The sequence below is a fragment of the Panthera pardus genome, unplaced genomic scaffold (assembly GCF_024362965.1).
Source record: "Panthera pardus isolate Hobbes unplaced genomic scaffold, ASM2436296v1 HiC_scaffold_11, whole genome shotgun sequence".
Taxonomy (NCBI): domain Eukaryota; kingdom Metazoa; phylum Chordata; class Mammalia; order Carnivora; family Felidae; genus Panthera; species Panthera pardus.
Genome location: NW_026526666.1, coordinates 2,938,253 through 2,952,447, shown reverse-complemented (window position 1 = coordinate 2,952,447; position 14,195 = coordinate 2,938,253). Strand labels below are relative to the sequence as shown.

The 14,195-nt window shown below is 47.2% G+C and overlaps 1 long non-coding RNA gene and 2 other non-coding genes across 5 annotated transcripts in view; 2 read left to right on the top strand and 1 right to left on the bottom strand.

Moving 5' to 3' along the window:
• LOC109261274 (uncharacterized) overlaps positions 1-14,195 on the top strand; it is a 51,214-nt gene that overhangs the window by 20,332 nt on the left and 16,687 nt on the right. For 2 of the 3 annotated variants that reach the window (XR_008417736.1, XR_008417735.1), the window contains exon 3: positions 4,610-4,760. This is a non-coding gene — a long non-coding RNA (uncharacterized LOC109261274). Of the gene's footprint in view, positions 1-4,609; positions 4,761-9,030; positions 10,756-14,195 lie in introns of those variants that run through there. The other variant, XR_008417737.1, reaches the window with a different exon arrangement.
• LOC128776029 (U1 spliceosomal RNA) lies at positions 3,269-3,433 on the top strand. Its single transcript, XR_008421004.1, has one exon. It is a non-coding gene; the product is annotated as a U1 spliceosomal RNA (small nuclear RNA).
• TRNAV-CAC (transfer RNA valine (anticodon CAC)) lies at positions 11,345-11,417 on the bottom strand. Its single transcript has one exon. It is a non-coding gene; the product is annotated as a tRNA-Val (tRNA).

Sequence of the window (14,195 nt, the reverse complement as noted above, 5' to 3'; positions counted from 1 at the left end):
GGAGAAGAACATAGACATCCTTCCCATGCACATGGGAGCTTTCAAGGAAGAAGAAAGATCCAAAAAGTACTTAGACCTAAGTGGTCATGTACTAGGTGCGGCAAAGAGTAGTAATTATGAAAAGGAACCAAAATATACGAGGAGGCAAAAGACAGATCAGGGTTATTTTAACAAGGTCTGTTTGTATAGATTTCTCTCAGCCTCGACTTCCTAAATCTGGTGACAAGAACCTTTCTCTCCTCCTGGTATAGGGAGGGCATCTTTCCCATGGCAGTTTTATCTTCTGCTCTTAGGAAGAGGAAAGGAGGTCAGAGCACTCTTGCATCTGTTTTTCGAGCATGCCCTTCGCTGAAAATAATCCTTAAGCCAAAGTGGCCTATTTGGGGGTAGCATATTTGGCCAGATTCGAAACCTACCCTGATGGCACCTGGATCTTGGACTTCCCACCCTCCAGAACTGTGAGAAATAAATGGCTGTTGTTTAAGGCAGTCTGTGGTGTTCTGTTAGAACAGTCTGAGCATGCCAGTACACCCATCCACAATGCCAGGACTTGGTAATTGATAATTTCCCTCGTGTTTGTTCCTGCTTCCAACTTAGGACCAACCAGAGAAAGCCAGGTATGCACCCCCACCGACCTCACAGGATACCTCTAAATTCTAGTCAGTCAGTGTGAAAATTAATAACGGGAAACCTCACTAGAATGGAGTTGGGAGGCCAGAAGGGGGAGCTATAGCACTCAACACGAATTAAAGGAAGAATTGCCAATTGTAGACCCCAACAGAAGAATTCTCAACGGGAAAGAGTCATCAATGACAGGCCCCAATAGGAAGAAGAATGTATATTGCATCTCCTACAAGAAATTGAGGACCACCCCCCACCCCCTCCCCACCCCCCCGCGGAGGGAGCCAATGAGAAACAGTCATCACCCTGAACTCTTGCTTTTCTCCAATGGACTTTACTTCAAAACAGCCTCTCTCAACTGCCTCCTTCTCCTCCATCTAGTGATATTCCCCTCCTTTGTTTATTCAGCTTGCCTGTGGCTCTGCCATAGCATGAATGTCCTGGATTGCATTTCTCTGATGTTCCCAAATAAGCCCATTTTTGCTGGGAAGATAACTTTTATTTTTAAGGTTAATACCTGCCTACAGCTTACCCATGCCAACGGCCTCCAATCAGGGCACACCTGAAGCCTTCCCATTTTTCTACTGTAAAGTTCTCCCACTCCTCTGCCTTCCTTTCATTTCAGTCTCTGCAAAAACGCAAGCCCTGCATAAATAAGCCTTTGCTCTTCTTGCTTGGCTTTTGCTTTTTAACAGGAGCGTCACTGTAGGGTTGGCAAGGACTCCCTCCTTGACTAACTTAAGTCAGGCTCCTGGGGCCCTCAGTTAGTCCTAGTCCTCAGCCTTCCAAGCCCAGTTCCAGCAAGAATCCCCCCATCCTTGATATCTAAACAAGTTCCTTGTAGCAATTTGCCAGTCACTGACTCCCTCACTCTTTCCTTTGGCTGTAAATCCACAGTTCTCCTTGCCGTCTTTGGGAGTTGCCCTCAGTTTTATATTGAAGTTTGTTTCCCCGACTGCAGTACCTAAGGCCAAATCTCTCCAGGCAATCCCTTACAGGCTGATGCCACGTCTTTCCTCTCAGGCTGTTAGCGAGTCCAAGCTCCTCCTGCTCCCTGTGTGACAGGCAAATGGAGAGGCAAGATGTGGGGACAAAGAAAGTGACTTTATTCAGAAATCCAGCAAACCGAGGAAATGGTGGACTATTCTCCCAAAGAACCATCTCCTCTTGTCATGAAATCCAAGTTTCTTTTATGTTGGCAAAAGGGGGAAGTGGGAGGGGGCTGGAGTCAAAAGGTGGCTGACATCTGCAGACATCTGAGGGAGGCCGTGTAGGTTTTTTGTCCTTGGTCAGGTGATCTCTGTGTACAGGAATCTGGTCATGTCGATCCTGTACATCTTAAACAGAGCATAGTCCTTTCTGTACCTACTTCCTTGTCTCCTCAGGTGAGGTAGATTTCAGGTGCAAAGCAGCTTTCGCAAATCTTAGCTGTCACATGCCCAGTGTAGAGCTAAGCAAGCAGATAATTCTAAGCTGTAAGATGCAGCAGCAAGGGAAATAGAAGCAATATGGAGTCGGACATGGTGTTTCTGTTACAAGGCTGGTCAGATTCTCTGGAAAGTATTTCTTCACTCGCACCTGGACAGTGCGTCTGGCTGCCAGGATTCAGGGAATGGGGTCTGGATCAAACTTGATTCACATTCAGTTGCGACACCGTCACCTAATCCCCGTTGCCATGTCCTTCAGTGGCCTCAGTGGCCACAGAGCCCTTGCCTTACCGTTTCCAGAGGAGAACTTTTCAGTAAATGTTTTGTGATTTGAGCAACAGAATAGAATCTACTTTTAATGTTCACATAGCCTTGAAGCTGGGTTTCCAGCCTGGAACACCAATAGGGGTAAAAACAGAAGGGTTGGTTTGCAGTCACCTGGCTGTTGTGTCTAGTTTCATAAATTCAGTTTCTTTCGATACCGGATAGCTTCAAAAATTTTTTGAAATGCATCGCAGAGGTAACTCACCGAACTTGAAAGGAACCCTTTCCTTTGTAGTCCTAAATGTTGCGCCCTACACATTGAAAGGTAATTTTTTTAAATGTTTATTTACTTTGAGAGAGAGAGAGAGAGAGAGCGCGAGCACGAGCGCGCACACATGTGCGCTTGTGAGTAGGGGAGGGGCAGAGAGAGACGAAGCGAGAGAACCCAAACCAAGAATCAGACCCTAAGGGGACTGAGCCACTCGGGCGCTGCAAAAGGCCTTATTTATTTAAAGAAAGGTACACAGGCGCCAGCAGCCTGCCAGACAGGTTCCCCGCCGGCCGGAGGTTCAGAACTCACACCCTCTGCCCCAGCAGGTGGGCACTTGGAGGAAAAGAGGGACAAGCCAATTTCACCCTCCTGAGGGTTGGCTGGCTATATTGAGGAGGGGGCAAGGGCGAGGCATGGGCTGGAGGGAAGGCGCGTTCCCGTGACGTCACGGATAGGGCGTGTGCTATGTAAATACGGGAGCGCAGGGGCTGCTGTTTCGGTAACTACGGCTTAAATAGCGTATGATCTCGCGTGCTGTGGGAGCCGTTTCAGGACTGTTGGTTGCAAGTGCATGTGTTGCGTGTGTGGAAGTCCTAGGGAGGCTCGGGGGTGTGTGGACGGAAGTGACCGTGTGTAGAGAGTGTCATGCGTGAGAGGGTGTAGTGGGGCGGAGGAGGCGGAAATCATACTTACCTGGCAGGGGAGATACCATGATCAGGAAGGTGGTTTTCCCAGGGCGAGGCTTATCTATTGCACTTCGGGGTGTGCTGACCCCTGCGATTTCCCCAAATGTGGGAAACTCGACTGCATAATTTGTGGTAGTGGGGGACTGCGTTCGCGCTTTCCCCTGATTCTTCATGGTGGCAAAGACAGAGAAGAGGGTGTTGTTCTGAGGTGTGGTGTTTTGGCTTAATCAAGCTGGTTGGGTGTGGTTTTTCCGCTTCTACGCGTTGCTACGGTTCCTCACGAGCTTTTTACGTTTTTGAGTTTTGCCTTTGTTTTATTTTGTGGCTTTACGTATTGGTGTTTTGGGGTACGGAAGTTCTGTACTCCTGCGTGTACATTCAGGTCAAAGGTGTGTTTGTTATGAATATAACATGTGTGAAGGCACCGTAGTGCACGCAGTTCGCATGAACGGGTGTGATTTTTCGTAGGTGCTTTTTTTTTAGTTTACAGGCTGAAAGGAACTCTTTGTGGGTGGTTCGTGCTGCGTAGGCCAAGGCCGTGGTGCACACACTTCCAAAAGCTAGGGAGAAACTGCCTGTACCGTGGTCCGGCTTCGTTTCCGTATGTAACATGTTTAGGCTACGCGAGGAAACAGCTTTGAATTTTACACATGTTCTATTCCCTGCAAATCAGAACCGCAGTCAGACCTGAATCTTGGCCGGAAGCCTTGTGATCCAACCAGAAACCTACAATAGACAGTCTTGGGAGTGAAAGGTGACCAGTTTCTCCTCTTGTGAGAGGCTGCAACGAGGCTGCCTTGCTGCGTCCTACTCTTTAAATACCTAACCTTGCCTAAGACTTCATTTTTTAAGCGTTAGTTTCCTTGTTTGGTGTCTGTCTTGCTTTTACGCCTTAAAGCCGTTACTAGCCAATTCCAGAGACACCACCCACTCGTCCTTCCCACCCCAAAGCAGCTTTTTCTATTTCTGGCTTTGGTTTTCCCTTCCTTCCAATCTCTTCTCTCAGGCTCTTTCTTGATACCTTTTATAGACACGAAAACACTAGCTCTCTCTCAGCCTCCAGTTTGCACCTGACACTCTTCAGTCGTGTGGCAAATTAGGAAACTTCCTTAATAAGAGGGCAGCAAGAATTGTAAGTAACTTTTTTTTTTTTTTTTTTTTTTTTTTTTTTTTTTAGCTCTCAAGTAAGTAATTTTAGATTTTCCCTGTCTGAAAATGCAGTTGCGGTGGTATATCCAACTCCGGTTTATAAGAAAACCAACCAGGTCCAGTGTTGACAGTCGTGCACATTTTGCCAATTCCCAGGATGTCTTCTTAACTTGCTCACTTCTGATCCACAGTTGTCCTGGCAAATAGAAACTACTTGGCCAAAAACAAACGGCAGGGCCATGGCGGGAAGAACCATCAAGCCTCCCTGGTGGCTACCTCAGGAACAGCATTCAGAAGCTGCTGAGACCACTGGAGAGACTAGGAGCAGGAGTTGAGTTGGAGGTAGGGAGTAGAGTTGGGGAAGGGGTTGTATGCAAACAAGGGCAGGTCCAAAGAAGACTAAAAAAGTACACTGGAATGCGTCTCGAGTATTGAGGACACTGAAAGTAGAAGTCGTAGGTCCTACAGACTGACCTAGTTTGATGAAGAGCCCTGAATTTCTCTCCAACAGTGGGATAAACAAATACAAAATATCTGAACCAAGACTGAAGTCAACTTGCAGTGCCTTACTGATGAGAAAACTTGGGTTTCTAGAGTGCTTAACAGATTTCCCCCGTCTCCGTTGTCAGCACTGTTATGCTCCCTGACGGAGGAGTTTCTGAGCAGACAGCAATGACCGATACCAGTGCTTGGATATTGGTTGCCAAGCCTATCAAACACCGAGGTTATTACGAAGACGTTAGGTTCAGTCTGTGGTGAGGAGCACCACCTCTGGGAGGCCTCCCTTCCAGTCCTGGCTCCACCACTTGCCTTTTGTTTGACATTCAACCAACCCCTTCTATTGCTAGGCCAATTTTGCAAGAAAAATATGAAAATAATAATATTAAGCAACTCATAGAGAAATTATTGCATAGAATACGTGAGATAACCTAATAGCACACCTAGCATAGTGTACGGTTTATAGTAAATACGTCCTAATAGGAAACTACCCAAGAGCAGCTTTTTAACCCTTAATTACGAAGTGTAAAGTGTATAGACTTCTGCTTCACACTTTTTGTAACATTTGAGTGAATCTTGTATTTGTGAGTGTAACATCCATTCACGAAATAAATTAGTATTAAAAAATTAAAAATTTTAAATGGAATTTATACAACACGTGCCCACCAAGGGACTTGTTTATAGCAACTTTGTTTATAGCAGTCCCCCAAACTGGAAACATATCAAATGCCCATCAAGAGCTGAATGGATGGGGGGGTGCCTGGGTGGCTCAGTCAGTTAAGTGTCTGACTTTGGCTCAGGTCATGATCTCGCAGTTCCTAAGTTCAAGGCCCCCACATCCGGCTCTGAGCAGAGCAGATGAGCAGAATGGATGTTCTTCCGGATCGGAAGATTCGGTGTCTCCCTCTGTCTCGGCCCCTCCCCTGCTTGCACTCAGTCTCTCTCTCTCTCTCAAAAGAAATAAATGTTAAAAGAATTTTTGGAAAAAAAGATGAGTGGCTATAATTGTGGTATATTCATTCAAAAAAATACTACTCTTCAATGGAATGGAACAGATTCCTGATATGTGGCAACAATAAAGATGAACCTCAAAAACAGCATGTTGAGTGATAAAAAGAATACATACTTGTTGCGACCGGCGTGACAAACACCGAGATCAGGGTCCTGAGGGTAGGGGAATGTAAGAAAAAAAGAGAGAAGAGAAGACAGTTTGGGAACAGGAGGGTCCCATGGGCTGATGGCCCAAGTGACGGCTTTATTGTTGCTGTACACAATCTTTTATAATATAAGACTCTTATGGATCAGGTCATTCTAAGAATAAACAGGTTTCACATGATCACTGCCAGCCAGAACTTTTAGTTCTGTGTACCTTGTGAACTTTCTGAACGGGTCACAAGACCTTGTTGATAGATTGCTAGCAAAACACAGTTCCCATGTATGTTTCTATTTGACTCGGCGTAGAAAAAGGGGAGGTAACATTACTGCCAACACCCGCAGACCACAGGCTTCAGGAATTAACTTTCTCAGCCTTGACAAGGCTTTCGTATGCCCTTGAAAGTGGGGGAATGGGAGGGGGAACCACCGGGTTGGCTGAGTCAACAGGGAACCATTGCTCCACCCGGTCTCAGCCTGGCACCGGGGCCCGGCCTCCCACACATACTCTGTGGTTCCATCCATGTCAGTGTCTAGAACAGGCAAAACTAAGCCATAGTGACAAAACTAGATCATTGATTGCCTGGGACATGAGGTGGTGTGGGGGATTGGCTGCAAACAGGCACAAGAAGACATTTTGGAGCAATAGAAATGTTCTTTGCTCTTGAACAGGGTAGTGGTTGCCTGGGTACATCCAACCTGTCAAAACTCATCAAACTTGAAATGGATCCATTGTATTATTTACAAATTACACCCTAAGACATTTGGTTTTAAAAACAAATCATTCCAATTTTAGTGTCTGAAGTGTAATTAATTAGTATTAATTAGCCTTGGAAAGTTCTTTTAGAAAACTGTCACTCATGTAGTGAACAATCCCACCATATTTGTTTTGTATCTTTTTCTTCCGTGAAATTCATGCCCTATTAAACTCAATATTTTCAAATAAAAATAGGCTGTATAAGAGCTCAGTTTTTTATAAAAGAATATTTGTAAATATATCCTCCCTATAGATTTATCAAATATGACTCCATTAGTAATTACCTAATGCATACAAAATTATTTTTTATTTTAAGCTGTTTCAAAATTTTACATATACGTATTTTGTACATCATTTGCATTTTACCATTTGTGTAATTTTACCATGTATAGCTTTTGCAAAAAATTTAGAACAACTTAAAAATAGATTTGAAGAAAAATATGTAAAGATGTTAGAAGTAGTTAATTCCAGCTGGTGGGATACGGATGAATGCTTATCTTCTTCTGTTTGTTTGTTTGTTTGATGCCCGAGGTGGGGCTTGATCTCAAGACCCTGAGACCAAGAGTCGCATGCTCTATGGACTAAGCCAGCCAGGCGCCCCTATTTTTCATAGTTTTAAACTTAAAAAATGAATGTCCTGGAAGTGAAAGAACAGAATAGATACGAAAGAGGTGTGGGGTAGGTGAGAGGAAAACATAAAGGGGAGGGAAAACCTGGTTCTGGCAGGAAGTGTGTTTAAGTTGGAGAGTTTGAGGGAGCACTTGTGGGCATAAGAAGGGTTTGCGGGAGGCAGTGGGGTCATAAGGATGTTCGGATAGTTTTATGCCTGTTGCATGGTTCCTCCTAGGTGTTTTTTCAAAAGAATTTATATAGACTTAAATTTCTTGTCCAGCATTTTTAGCGGTTTTTAAAAGTAGGAGGAGTATAAACATTGTGGTTCTCAGCCTATCTTCTGGAGCCAGGATGTCTTCAGTCCAAATTCCTGCTTTCCAATCCCACTCACTGGCTGAGTGACTGGACAGGTTGCTTAATCTTTCCGGATCTCAGTTTTCTTACATGGAAAATGAGGACAGTGATATGAGGTGGGTCTGTTGAAAGGATTCAATGGTTGACTATGCCTGGGACAGGGTATCACCAATATCCCCTCAAGATCTCCACACCTCCTCCTAACCTCTTGCCCACGGCTACGCTATATGATGTCTAAATATGTGCAGCTGTGCAGCAGCATTATATTAAAAGTGTTTTGTTCTTGGGGTGCCTGGGTGGCTCAGTCGGTTAAGTGTCTGTCTTCAGCTCGGGTCATGATCTTGCGGTTCTGAGTGAGCCCAGCGTCAGGCTCTGTGCTGACAGCTCAGAGCCAGGAGCCTACTCCAGATCTGTGTCTCCCTTTCTCTCTGCCCCTCACCTGCAGGCACTGTGTCTCTCTCTCAAAAATGAATAAATATTAAAGGAATTTTATTTTAAAAAAGTGTTTTTTTATTTTGCTCTTAATTAGAAATGCTCTAGGCTAAAATGATACATTAATTAACTCAATTTAATATCATTGGAAGAATGTAAAGATAACAGTAGATCTTAAAATTGCAAATTGACCTCAACATAATGGAGAAATGAATGTGGAATATAAGAATATAAAATACCTAAAAACTTTTACCCCAAAATATTGTAAGAATAATTAAGTCACTATGAGTTCCAGACTTCTAAGACTTACTCTCCATTTACAAATCTTATATGATCTCTTTAATGTACTGAAACACATAATTTCATATTGTATAAACTCCTTAAATACTATTGGAATTGAAGTGCGCTTATTGGGCCAGTAAAACCAATATAGGAAATTTAGGTGGCTAAGTGTCACCAGGAATTTGAAGAGAAAATAAATCCAAGACCTGTATAAACTAGAATATATCTACCAATATTTTCTATATTATTAGAAAACCTGGAAGACAACATAAAACAGTTTTAGGCCACAACTATTAAACCAGTCGGATGCACACAAAAAGTCCTCTTTAGAAATATGACATGATATAAACATGTTCTATGCCATTATATGTAAATTATTAAAATCCTTTAAAGTGTTTAAACGTATTCGAGATTACATATTCCTTACTATCCACTTGATGTTTTCCCCTTGTGCCTGAGTGCACGGAGAGCAATTTATCTACACCTAAACAGGGTTTTTTGTTTGTCTGTTTTCCCGGGTTACAGATTCAGCAAGAAAGGAAGTAGGAGGGGTGCCTGGCTGGCTCAATCCGTAGAGCATGGGACTCTTGATCTTTAAAAAAAAGAAAGAAAAGAAAGAGAAGGAAGGAAGGGCAGAGGCAGAGAAAGAAAAGGGTGAGGGGGACAAAACCCCATCAATAGCGTCCTTGCACGCCCCCCTTGGGTCCTGGAAATAGAAGCTCAGTCACTACCCCACTTGGGGAAGGGGCTCAACTGAATACACACCACAAATCAGGTTGCCTGTGTCTGCTTGGACTCAGAGTGGAGCCAGGACAAGCTCAAGGACAGGACGAGATAAGACCAAGCACCATTATCACAGGGCAGCCACCTACCTGACAGTGCCAAGGCAGACAATCCTGGAAAGCTCTTGAAAACTTCCCCTTCCCCTTGAAGATTTTCCCACCCGCTCCCCCTCATCCTCCCACCACGGGGAAAGGATTCTTCACCTTCTGTTGGGCCAGGACCCTTGAAGATCCCTGCAGGGCAGGAGAGCCTGGAGGGCAGGAGGATCCAGGGGGCAGCAGCTGCACTTTCCTGAAGGGTCTCTCCCCGGGTGGGGGGTTCTAGAGCTCAGGCTCACCCTAGATCCACTGCCCACCAAAGCCACCAGAAGGAGTCCGGAGGGCAGCCGGTGCTGGGGCACGACAACCTGGACGTGTTCCTACAAGCACAGGGCACGCCTGGCCTGCCCTATCCAGGAGAGCCGAAGAACCGCCTGCCTGCCTGAAGCTTCTCTACAGCCTGAAGGGAACAGGTGTCTGCTTCCTGAAGGAACAGGAGGGCTCTCCTCCAGAGGACAAAGCCCTCTCCTGGCCCTGGAGGAAAGGTCCTGCAGAGGCTGGTTTTGCGGGACACTGCCCAAGGCAAAGGAGCAACCGCAGACCAAACAATCATCTGGAGATGACTGCACAAGTCCTGTCTGTACATGTGGAGCGAGAATGAGAAAGCAAATGTGGGGAAATGTTAACTGGTGCACCTGGGTGAGGGATATACGATGTGACCATTCTGGCAACTGTTTTGGTATGTTTCAAAGTTTGTTTGTTTGTTTGTTTGTTTGTTTGTTTGTTTGAAAGGAGTGACAAAGTCAAGTCCCAGGTTCTCTTTAGAGGAAAACGCTTGAAGTGAGACCTTGGGTTTCTGAGGTGAATGGAAGGGAGCCGCTGGCCTGGCTTCTCATCCCAGCTCTTCTCTCCCAGCCTGGCCATTACAAGGACACTGAATCCTGACCTCCCATATTTTAGGGGCTCAGTGCACAGCCACTTCTGCAAGCGTCCCTGGGTGCACACCAGACTTTGGGGGATGAAAAGGCAAATCGTAAGTATGGAGACAGCGCCACAAAGTCTCCTGGATTGGAATCGAACCTGAGCAGTAGCGGTGAAAAATCCAAATCCCATCCCACCGATCCGATCCCGGGGAATCCACCCACACAGGATCCCTGCTTCGGCCCCTGCAGATGAAAACCCTGAAAGTCAAGGTGACATTTCCCAGGCGGACAGAGCACAAGCGGAGGCGATTCCCAGCGGCGCGGGTCTGAATGCAGCCGCACAAGGCTCCCAGCCCTTGCCCTGCTGCTCACCACCTCTTCCAGCCTCAGCGACCCCTTGGGCCCTGACCACACGGTGACTGGCCTGTGCCACACTCTAGTCCAGCTGGAGCCGTGTGTGTTGCAGAGCCAAGGCCGTGCTCTCTTTCTGATCCTACTTTCCTGATGGGTAAGGTGAGGACTCGGCTCTCAGCGGGGGGGGGGGGGGGGGGGGGGGAGGGGCGGAGTCCCTCTACTTGGCGACTTCCGAAGTAGCTCCAGAGCTGTCCTGATGACGGCACGGGGACGGGCTCCTTTGGTGTCCCCATGGGCTCATTAGGTGGAGCCTGAAACTCCTCACCTACGTGTCTTTGGCCCGGGTCCCAGGTGCAGCTGGTTTGTGTTCTTTGCCTTAGTCAGGCAAATAAATACACCTGTTGCGCAAGTGTGCCGCCCAGGGAAGAACGTGCTGCTTTTCAGAGCCACGGTCGCTGTGAGCCCGTCGGGCAGACGGAGGCGCCAGATGAGCAGGTCAGCGGATGCGTGGAAGTAAAGGTAACCTGCAGTGGGCCTCGTCCTGCGTGCCCTTGTTGGAGTGACTAATTGGGTGTGGCCCGCTCTCCAAGGTGACTGGGAGCAGACACACAGCGGCCAGGCCTGGTGGTCGAGTGCTGAGAAGGCTTTCAGGTGGCGGTGGGACTCCGGCCGTGGTTCTTTTTGCATTTTAAAGGACAATAGATGGGGGGTGGGGGTGGGGCGGTAGTGGTAAAAGGGAGCTGTTTCCGCCCGGTTTCGAACCGGGGACCTTTCGCGTGTGAGGCGAACGTGATAACCACTACACTACGGAAACGAGGCAGGCAGCCGGGCCTCCGGCTCTAACCCCCAAAAGCGGCATTTCGGCCACAACTATGGGGCCGCCGACTTCGCTTGAACCGCCCAAGGCCCTGGAAACAGCCACGACCCTGCGAGCGAGGAGCCCGCGCCCCCGAAGCGGCCCTGGCAAAGGACCCCGTGCCTACCCCCCCCCCCCCCCAGGACGGGACACTGGCGCCCTCAGCAGCCTGGCCTTGGGAACCGCAACCAACGCAGTGTCCGCCTGCAGTACGGGGGGGGGGGGGGGGGGGGGGGGCGGGGCCAGGGCAGACGTCGGGTGCGCGCTCTTCCTCCGCCAACACTTTGGCTCTGCGACGCGCCGCGACCCTCCTGGAAGTGGGGTCCTTCTGATTCCTGCTGCCGTCGCTTATTCTACCTGGCTCATTTAGTTCAATATTTTAATCACACTTTCGTCTTTTAGCAGGTTCGGTAACAGAGGTTGACATCTTAGGGCATTTGTCTGTTTGAAAATGTCAAATATCCAACATAGACCAAACCATGTTTTCTGGCCTGTAGTAAATACACTTGATCAGGCGACCAGGCCAAATATAAACCACAAGAGTTTAAGGATATGCCAGAAGGTGGAGGACCCAGGGACGCTCCGTGCATATTTTGTGATCACAGGATTTCTCCTCATAGGTCTTAGATTCTTTTTTAGGGGCAGTTTTATTTCACCTTTTGCAACACCCCAACCTTTTTGTTTGCCTCTTTAGTTTCCGTACTGACCAGGTCTTACAGTGTGAATTTCAGCAGAGGCAGGGATAGTTTTCAGAGAAAAGTAATGTCTGAAACATTTTCAGGTTTGCCTCTGTTAAAGAACAAAAATTCTACTGAGTAATTTGATCTAATGGCTTTATTAGACACCCCACCGAGGTGGTTGGCCTTTTTCAACTTTGGCCCAAACTGGAGACCAGAACAGGAATGGACCATATCATTCTGGTAAGTGACTGGATGGCCAGCTCCTAGAGGAGGCAGACTTTATGGTAGCTTTAGATCAGGAAATTTAATGCCATTATTCCCTTTCTTTCCCTCCTTGATCTATCTTCCTCTTTCTCCGCCCAGTTAGAGAAGATTCATCATTTTTCTGTTTTGTGGGATTTGGGGGTCCCATCAAGACAGAAGAGAGGGAGCGGGTGCCATTTCCTCTACAGGAGTGTGAATGGCTGCAGTCAGTGAGGAAACCACAAGCTCACTCCATGCACACTCGCACCTCTCCGGGTCCTTCCAAACTCCGCCAAGGCTCCACCTGTCGCTTCCCTGCAGGTTGAACAGGAACGTGTGGGGCTCCTGACTCTGCTACAGGAGAGGAGGTGCACACAGGACACAGGCCAGTAAGAGAGTGAAGTTGGGGGCAGAGCCAAAGACAAGCCACCCCTGATGAGGGAGCAAAAGGCAAACTGACAGGCTGAAAACATCTCCCCCCCTCCCCCCCATGTAGGACATGTGTGATACTCCTGGGCACTCCTGGCTGCCCAAGAACAAAGGAAAGGGGGAAATCCAATGGTTAACTGATAGAGATCATAGTCCTGCAGGACCTAAGTCTCCATCACCCCTGCATAGAGATGGGGGGAACAAAGGCAGAAGGAAATGGCAGATAGAACTGTTTCCTTAAACCCTGCAGCCCATTGACAAATACTTGAGGCCAGCAGAGTAAGTTTCTCTAGGAACCCCCTGTTGTCTTAATGCTAATGCTTTGGTAGAGGGAAAACAACCCTAGCTTGACAATAGCCAGGCCTCCACTATCCTGTGAGTCTAATTTAGCATATGAAAATCTCACTGGAAACTTCCCCTGGACTTTACCTCCCCCAACCCCATAGTATATAACCAGTCTCTCCTCATGGCCTCATGGTCCCTGGGCAGCTCTTTCTGCCCATGGCTGTTGTCCCCGTGCTTCAATAAATTCACCTTGTTGCATCAAAGACGGCTTCAAGAATTCTTTCCTGGCCATCGGCTCCGGACCCCACGAACCCCACTATCACCCAAAACCTCATCACCTCCACCGATGAGATAACAAAAGGCAAGCTGAGGGGAAAGGCAAAGTGACACCCTACATACCCCACCTCCATTCCTCAAGCACTAATATCTGCCCAGGAACAAAGAAAAGACAATGGTCAACCCCTAAAGATCAAAAGATCACAGTCATGCAGGATATGAAACTCCATCAGTGTGTCACTGTCTTTGTTACAGAGCCAGGAGATCTTGGAGGATTGGAGATTTATTTACATCAGTGGGCTCAGGGGAGACGGTCTCTCCAAAGATCTGAGCCCCGAGCATAAGCATGGGGGCAATCTATAGCCTGCTACTTCCGCATTGGTGGCAATTTGGCATGCGGCAAGTGGGGCAGGAAGAAGATCCCGGAAGGAGAGTCTTCGGGGCAGGGACTGGAATTCCCTATCAGTCCTGTCGGTGTTGTAGGTCGCGATCGCTTATGAACTCCAGACAGCAAAAACAGGATCAAAACAAGTTTATTGCAGCCGGGCCAGACAGAGAAATACAACAGGTCCCAAAAGTCTGGCCCCAAACAAGCTTTGGGAATGTCTTATAAAGGCTGTATTGACCACTCGGGTTGCAAAGGGTGGCAGTTTGAAAGGGCGGGCACCAATCACACAATGTTGTAGGTCTTTAAAATATAAGGTGGGCACCAATCACACAGTCCTGAAGAATTTTAAAATATAACTTGTTGACTCTAGCTAGTTGAATGCTGAATCATATTGTTTATAATATTAGTTTTCTATCTAATTCGAACAGAATGCGG